Below are 9,087 nucleotides of genomic sequence, written 5' to 3' on the forward strand. Positions count from 1 at the left end.
AAAAAAACAATCTTGATACCTGACATAAAACTTGTCCCATCAACACATCCACGCACAAAATCACATCTGTAAGAAACAAGATTTACATAGGCGTAAAGTATACATCACCGAAACAGCTTCCATTAAAAGACATAAAAATATCGAAAACATGCAATTTCGCGTTTACTTTTCGTTGTTGGGCATGAATTCTAAAATTTGAAAGCCTGGGATATATGCCTTTACAACCACTAGGTCAATGCGACTACTGGTTGACGTTTCATCCCAGACTATATCAACAGCCCAGTAGCTAGCCTTTTTTTGTTGGCATAAAATATCATTGATTCGACTGTGTAAAATTATTGTTTCAAAATTGGTAACATTTTTTGAAATACTAAGAATCTACTTACATAACATAGATAGCCTTAGTCAAATTTGTCATATCGTTTTGAAATCTTTGATTTTCAATGATCTTCCAATTTACCTTATTATTTGATCGTCGAGGTGTGTAAATTCGAGTCTTTTGTTGACAAAACGCGCGTACTTTTGTTATAGACGTACAAGGTATGATTCTACATATAAAGAACTCTACTCTTACAAACTTCTTGTTCGTTTAATATGCTCTATATCATATTTGTCATTTTGTATTTTTTAACACAGCCAGTGACAAAGTAATTCTAAAAAAAGATTATGAACAACGTATATTATACTTCTCGTGATCTTGGCAGTTACATGGATATCCGCATTTTCTTCCCCATGTTCCATCTACGCATTGGATGCACGGTAATCCGTCCTTTGAAACATATCCAATTTCACATTCTACACAAAATAAAGCACTACCTTTTCAAAGTTATTATGGATAAATCAAACAACATTACTTATTTGGTATTTAATTATTAATAATTCTTATATGGTTTGCATATTAGGGAATACGTTAATATGATTGGTCGAGAGGGCTTCCGGTAGTGGATCTTGACGTTGTTTATTTTTCGATAGACGACGTTGACCGAACTACTTTTTGTTACCAATGTAAACAAGATGGCGGCGATAATTACACAATCCGGCTCGACGTTAAAAATATTTATGTTCACTTCGCGCTAATCGTTAATTTAAATAATAAACATAAAAACATTCATTTGAATGATAACAAGTTATTTTTGTAGTTTATTTTTTATCAGATAGCAAATTTCACGGAGTACATATTTTTGCGTTAACCAACACATATATTCATGCACCAGGCCAATTCAATAACACAAATATACAATATACGTGTGACAGAGGTTACGAATGTGGAAAAATCAATTCTTTATCTCCAATTTTAAAGAATTATAAGGATTAAACGCCTTTTTAAAGTAATTTATTGCTGTATAAACTGGACCAAGTCACTCACAAACATATCATAAAAGTCCTTCGGACTTTTATTTGTTTGTGAGTGAATTGGTCGAGTTTATACACCAATAAATTCCTTTAAAAAGGCATTTAATCCTATATGATTTTTGCAAAAACAAAAACATGTCATTAGTTATATGTTATATAAAATGTTTGAACTCATGGGCAATCATACCACATCTCCTTATTATATATCTACTGTATATATTCCGACAAGGCTTGTATGATTTGCTTTGATTTCTGTTAACGTCGACATTTCAACACACCTTGTGGTTAGTTTTGCCGATACGTAGCAGTTTTTTGATTATTTATTATTTTATAACAAATCTTTCTAAAATTGTCCGTAAATCAATTTTGATATTATAAGAAACTAAGGTTTCAACTCCCTCAAGCAAAGTTGACCTTAGATGGATTTGGCTATTTTTATAGGTCTTTTTTGTTCATATAGCTCTTTAACTGTTTCTTCTCTTATACATCATTGGCTTTCAAGTAGTCGGCTTTGAGAGTTTCTGATGAAGGTAAATCCAGAAAAGCGCTTCGGACGCACGGAATTTGTAATGTGTTATTTAAATTTTTTAACTATAACAAGCTTACCAACCATATGAATTGGTACTTGAATTTAATTTATATTATGTCAACGAAACACGCGTCTGGCGTATAAATTATAAACTATGTTCTGTTATGAGTTTTTATAAATGTTTTATTTTGAAGGTCAGCAGGAATACAATAGCTTTCCACAAACCTATTTAACTGAACATCAGATCAAAACCAGAAAGAACCAAGGCATTTCAGCTAATAACAATATTCGATTTATCGATAACATCAACATACATTTTAGAAACTTTTCAAATTTAATTCTTGTTTGCCGGAATCAGGCGACCACTTTCAATGTTGCAGTTTTTTTTTCTAAAAAAAAGGTTGTCTTTTTCGGCTCAGGCAAGTATTAAAACTAAACTATTTCTGTTTGTTGTAACTTTTCAAAGTGGAATACTGCTTTTCGTTGTTTCTAAATATGATGCTTAAAGTAAATTTTCAGCTACAAAGAACAAGGTTCACTTATGTCCAAATATGACGTTGAATTTCAACCTTATCATAAAATATCACATAGGCCACAATTTGGTTTTAAATTAATCAATTCGAAAATTACAAATGCTAGATTAAACACAAGTGTTCATAAGAGTTTATAGGCTTCAAAATAAGTACATTTAGTAGATGTAGTAAAAATAACGAAGATTGTGTGCATAACTATACTTAAATTGATTTAGGAAAACAAAATCCGCAAACTAACAATCAAATGTTCTGTGACCAAAAGATTCCAAGGTTTAAATTGATTTCCTAGAAAACAACTATGTTTTGGGGATCAGGGTTTGTGGTTAGTTAACTTTATCTAATGTGTTACAATCTGTTATAAATTATGGAAAAATTGGACCAATCGAACGTTTCAGAACAAATCATATATAATTAAAGATACAAATTTTGCCATTTAAAATGAATATTCCTAAAAATGAGAAGTTTTTCAGCCATATTTAAAAGAGATAAAAACAAACTACTTATTTCAACAGCTCGTGAACCCCCTCTTTGCATTATATTATTCTATGATAAACAAATTTAACTCATCATAGATACCAGATAACATACCAACACAAATCCCATTTTTCTCCTCGTGATTATTAAAACAAAACCAAGATCTAGTTCCTGCATTGCTGTGAAAGCATAGAAATCTTTTTATAATCTTATTAAGTCAAAGAGAAGCTGAAAATATCAAAGCTATATAAAAACTCATAAGTCGAAAACGACCTGACACTGCCATGGCAAAAAACGAGTAAACGATCAAAAGACAAACAACAGTATACAAAAAAACAACATTGAAAAATTAAGACTGAGCAATACGAACCCCAAAAACCACTCAAAACCGGTAGTGAACTATGGTGCTTCGTAAGGGCTAGTTCTGTTGCACAAGTGAAACCCGTCGTGTTATGTTATGCAATTTTAATTTATAATATTTAGCGACCATTATGTCGTGTTATGAATTTTATTCACCATGTTGATCGTTTATATAAAGTTCAAAATTAACATAATCATAGATAAAACTTGATACAGCGTATTGTCATAATGCATTTTTTTTACTTTTTAGATTCGTTGAATACAATTATTTAACAAAATATCTATTTAACTATGTTTGAAGTCAACATGTTTTTTTAATTTTACAATTTGATTATAACTTGTTCAACTCCAATAAGTAATTTTGACCGGATCATCATATAAACTTTACAACTTGTAACATCGGGCACAAGACTGGTGTCTCATTGGCAATAATACTTCATGTTCTTATCTTTAATACATTATCCGTGTACATGTTATATATTCGATAATCTATAAAACATTATAAATCAGTGTTAAGATTACCTTGTATTTTTGTAACATTTGTCACTTTCAACAGAGCCTAAAATCGAAGCAAAAGCTAACATCATCATGTTTAGTATTTTAATGATAAAATGTCATAATAAAGTGTATAATTGCCATTGTTCTAAAATTATAAGGTTAGAAGAAATTACACGAAATCCTCTTTTTCGGGGAAAATGTAGCAAACACAATAAGATGCATCGTCATTACAAATGGATGAAATCATGAAAAAATTAACCAAACTAGATTATCCTAAATTTGAATCTATTATTTTTTTTATACCTTTATGGTTTTTTTTCTGTTTCTAATTGTATGCAGTAAGTTAGTAATCCCTCTTTTATCTTTCCAACCATCCTCTTTACTAGAAATTCATTAGTCTATATTTGAAGGCGATTCGTTGCAATTGCCATTTTGAATTTTTAATTGTTCGAAATTTACAACCCCAGGAATAGATCACCTAGCTGTATTTTGCAAACACTCTCGGATTTAAGATCGTCAATGCTGTTCAACTTCGTACTTGATTTGGCTTTTAACTTTTTTAATCAAGCGTCGCTGGTGAGTCTTTAGAAAAAAAATGATTCTTCTCGTTAAACTCGACGAAATACATAGTCAGTCCTATTGATGAGTAAACAGAATAATTTTGACAGTAATGAAATCAAAAATGAAAGTTTTGAATGTACAGTATTATGATGATAAAAATGATAATAATAATAATAATGATAATGATAATGATAATGATAATGATAATAATGATAATGACATTATTATTATTATTATCCGTATTATAATTGGTTTCAAGTCAGGGGTCCGTCTTTCCTTTTGACCACAATGGAGGGATTTTGTGAAAACAAATAATAATCTAGTATTACCTGACATAGTTGTCCCCTCAACACATCCATACACGTTATCACATCTGAAAGAGTCGTGAATCCATAACTGTAAGTTATCAACGAGTATGCTACCAAACGACAACAAAACAAATAGCATGCATTCTCTCGTTCCCATTCCGTCATTCGCTATGTAATTTATATAAATAAAACACTTTGTTTTGACATAAATCAAACACCAACTTCACAAACCTTTGAACTGTGCAAAAAAAAATAGATCATTGGTATACAATAACAGTATAGTTGGCATAAATTGAAATCGCTCTTTCAATTTGACTTGCTCTGTTAACGAGAACTGTTCAAGAACAAGTCTACTCTCCTGACACTGTTGACTGCTCTAACCTAGAACAGTTTGTGAATGTTGATTCTTATGGCGGATGGTGCATACATAACAGGCTTACACTATTGAGGATCCGTTCTCAAACCTGTTGTTATTCATGCGATTCCCTCAGGTGTTTTGTTACCGTGAATTCCTTCTCAAATTTACAGAGCAGACCACAAAACTATTATCTAAAGAGCTATGACCGCCAAAACATGTCGCTACTGATTTGAGACACAGACCAATTCGTGATGGCGACTGTACAACTTATAAAGTGTCGATTTAAGTCGTTCTTTCTCATGAATCTGTTGGAGCAGTTTGTGTGTAAGGAGCACGCTCCTGTAAATGAAGTCCGTATAATGTGAACATGAACTACTGCTTCGAAACAGTTCAATACAGTTTTTTGACAGATTATTCTGAAAGTTTGGAATAGAGGTAACTACTGATGTCTGCTGAACATAGAGTTTTAAAACTTAGTGCCATGACTAAAGTAATAGTGAATTATTCATAATATCATGTTTAATAATAATAAGAAAGAACCCTTATTTAAAAAGTTCAGAATGCCATATATTATTTTGGTATTCAGGTATATTTAGCTAATTTCCCGGCATTATAGTTTTGAAAAAAATGACATGCGGCACGGATGATATACCTCTCGTTATGTTGACAGCTACAAGTATCCACGCATTTCTTGCCCCATCTTCCAGGTGAACAAGGAATGCACGGGAATCCGTCCTTCGAAACATAACCAATTTCACATTCTATAAAAAAATATACCAGGTTCCTCTTCTTAGTTAATAAACATTTGTAGCTTGTATACGACAACGGAAAATCCATTTTCACATAACAGCTTAAGTATAAATGCAATCTTTTTCGTATTTTACTATTATATTTAATATTAAAGACATTATAACATTAAGAGCGTATTATCTTATCTGAAATGCATGTTGTATTTTCTTGTATTTCTGATAGCACCAATTTGCCTTGTACCATGTTCTCAGTTAAGGTTGCACTTTGTAAATACAGCTGTTTCACAAACCACGCCTCTTTTGGGGAGATATATAATATTCATAGATATTTTGTTTTTTGTTTACGTACTGGACTCAGATATAATCTCTATGTTTCATGTCATAGTTGGGAATGTTACCAGTATAAATACACATGGTAGCGGCAAAATTGAATTCTGAGGAAGACCCAAAGTGAAGGGAGGGGCAGTACAGAATTTTAGTATAAGTTTAAACTCTTAGAAGTTCGGGGCATATAAATGTTGAAAATATGCCGCACAGCCCTATATTTTGACCTTTGAATAACATAGTAGTGCATATCAACTTTCCATTCTAGGATATAATTTTTTACGAAACTTCATAGTAAAAGTGGCACAGTTTTAGCCGTAAAGGGAGTTCCTATGGGAAATTACATTGTCCATATTTACAGAAGTGCAACCTGTGACCGATTCATGGAAACAGATGTAATTATATGATTGAAAGGTATGACATTTTATCATAAACGTCGGGATTTGTGTGGGTGGGGTAGGGTTTCTTCTGAGGCATTTTTCATTTAAGAGTTTTTTTCGGGATTCATTTGACTAAATTCGTTGAATTCTTAAATTGGTATCGATCAAGCAAGCAATTTCAAATTGACAACTCAGTTTCTATCATAAGGTTATAATGTGTGTGTGTTAACCCAAATAAATCAGGTAAATCTAACTCTTTGATGGGGAACACTAGCTATCAATGTCTCTCATTTTCTGTATGAGATATCAAATTCCGTTAGATTCCTACTTTAGTATTTTTATCAGCGATTTTTTTTCACAGATATCAACAGACTAAACATACCTTTACACTTGTCATTCCTCTCCTCGTGATTATTACAACAAAACCATGCCTTATTTACACCATTGCTGTAGAATGAAAAAGCAATTTGAAGAAATTAAGTTATCATGCATAACTGAAATGAAACAAATACTAGTTACTTGCTTCAAGCGAGTGCAGGAGGTCGGGGGTGCGAACCCTGACCGGGTCAAACCAAAGACTTTGGAATTGGTATTTGCTGCTTCCTCGCTAAATAAACTCATCATAGATACCAGGACTAACATTTTACACTTACGCCAGACGCGCGTTTCGTTTACAAAAGACTCATCAGTGACGCTCGAATCAAAAAATATTTAAAAGTCCAAATAAAGTACGAAGTTGAAGAGCATTGAGGACCAAAAATTCCTAAAAGTTTTGCCAAATACAGCTAAGGTAATTAAGCACACGGCATTAAGGAGTAAGAACAAAGACTGGTCGACTCGGAGTGTCTTCCTGTGGACTGTTACCCTGTGAACTAGCACATTACAAGTCTGGCTAGGCGTGTTGGTCTAGTACAAAGCAGGGTTAATATTCATATAACATTAACATGTTCTCGTCCTGAACATGCATATTGATTTGCCGCTGGACGTTAGGCAGCCATCCATTATCTTCATCATTTTAGTTTTCAATAACTCTTATTAACTAATTCTCTTTTTCCCTGACACAATATTAAGATTACCTTGATTTATTGTAACATTTCCCATTCTCCACAGAGCCTAAAATGAACACAAAAATGTAAATTATCATGTTCAGCTGCAATGATATTTGGAAACGAAAATAGATGATAAGGATCATCGTGCAAAAACACGTGATTTCTGATTGAAGCGAATTAAAAAAATATAACAAAAAAACCGAACTTCAAAGTAAATTCAAAAATGGGTTCACGATGCAATTTAGCGTATATATCTTGTGTATTAATGAGTTATTGGTCCTTATTCCATTTTATAGTTTTTATGCCCCACCGACGATAGTAGAGGGGCATTGTGTTTTTCGGTCTGTGCGTCCGTTCGTCCATTCGTATGTCCGTCCATCCGTCCGTCCGTCTGTCCCGCTTCAGGTTAAAGTTTTTGGTCAAGTCAGGTTAAAGTTTTTGGTCAAGGTAGTTTTTGCCGAGGTTGAAGTCCTATCAACTTGAAACTTAGTACACATGTTCCCTATGATATGATCTTTCTAATTAGAGTTTTGACCCCAATTTCACGGTCCACTGAACATAGAAAATGATAGTGCGAGTGGGGCATCTGTGTACTAAGGACACATTCTTGTTTTTAGTGTTTCAAGTCGATTTCAATTAAAAATAATCACCATAAGGGCCATGCAAAAAGTGCCAGTCCTTTAATTTTTTGTCAAACTGACATCTGTACCTTCTGTATTTATTTATAATTAAATGACTATTCAAGAAAACCTTGAACATGTAAACCAACTTGGAAAAACTACTTTGATTATATAATATTCAAAATAAGACTGAGAAAATGAGCTTCAAAATGCTACAAACAAATATTAAACAAATGTATGCATCTATTTAAGAAACAAACAGTTGATATGAAGTAAAAAGAAAAGAAAAGTGCACTTGTAACACCTCGAGCTATTTAGATTGATTACACTTATATAAAATGAAATCAAAAGGCAGCAATAATTCTCTTAACTCTACAGTATTTTCACAGTTTTTGTCTAATGAATGAAACCTCGTTTGCTCTACATCTTATATATGTAGTACCTATGTATAGTAAATAAAAGAGGTTAGGAGAGAATATAAAGCAAACTTGTATTTGCCCTATTCATTTGTACAAAAAATATAAGAAAAAATACAGAAAGCCCCTCAGTATGACAATCTGGGCTGCATAATATTGAACAAAACAAAACTCACACATTTCATTACAATCAATATAAACCAAAAGGTCACAAAATAATTGTGCAATTGTTATACTGACTAAAGGAAATATTTTGCAAACCTACAATGAAGGGGAGATAATGTGTTTGAATTAGTTCCATTTAAGTGTTGAAATAAAGTTAAGTGGGTTTGAACTTGTGGGCTCCTCCCTCTAACCTTTTTATTCCTAAATAGGTAATCCAAAGTTTGTTTTTGGTTGTACAAAAAAGAAAACTTAAAAAATGACAATCACGACTTTTGCTACTTTTACTTTTTAGCTCACCTGGCCCAAAGGGCCAAGTGAGCTTTTCTCATCACTTGGCGTCCGTTGTCTGTCGTCCGTCGTCCGTCGTCGTCCGTCGTCGTCGTCCGTTAACTTTTACAAAAATCTTCTTC

General features: G+C 32.6%; 1 long non-coding RNA gene across 1 annotated transcript; it reads right to left on the reverse strand.

Moving 5' to 3' along the window:
• Nucleotides 1-696: 696 nt before the first annotated feature.
• Nucleotides 697-5,726, reverse strand: LOC127732797 (uncharacterized). The gene is made up of 5 exons (XR_007996432.1): nt 5,627-5,726; nt 4,638-4,681; nt 3,772-3,808; nt 3,004-3,068; nt 697-795 (listed from the first exon to the last, which is right to left on the reverse strand). It is a non-coding gene; the product is annotated as an uncharacterized LOC127732797 (long non-coding RNA).
• Nucleotides 5,727-9,087: the final 3,361 nt, after the last annotated feature.

The sequence above is a fragment of the Mytilus californianus genome, unplaced genomic scaffold (assembly GCF_021869535.1).
Source record: "Mytilus californianus isolate M0D057914Y unplaced genomic scaffold, xbMytCali1.0.p SCAF_28, whole genome shotgun sequence".
Lineage (NCBI taxonomy): Eukaryota > Metazoa > Mollusca > Bivalvia > Mytilida > Mytilidae > Mytilus > Mytilus californianus.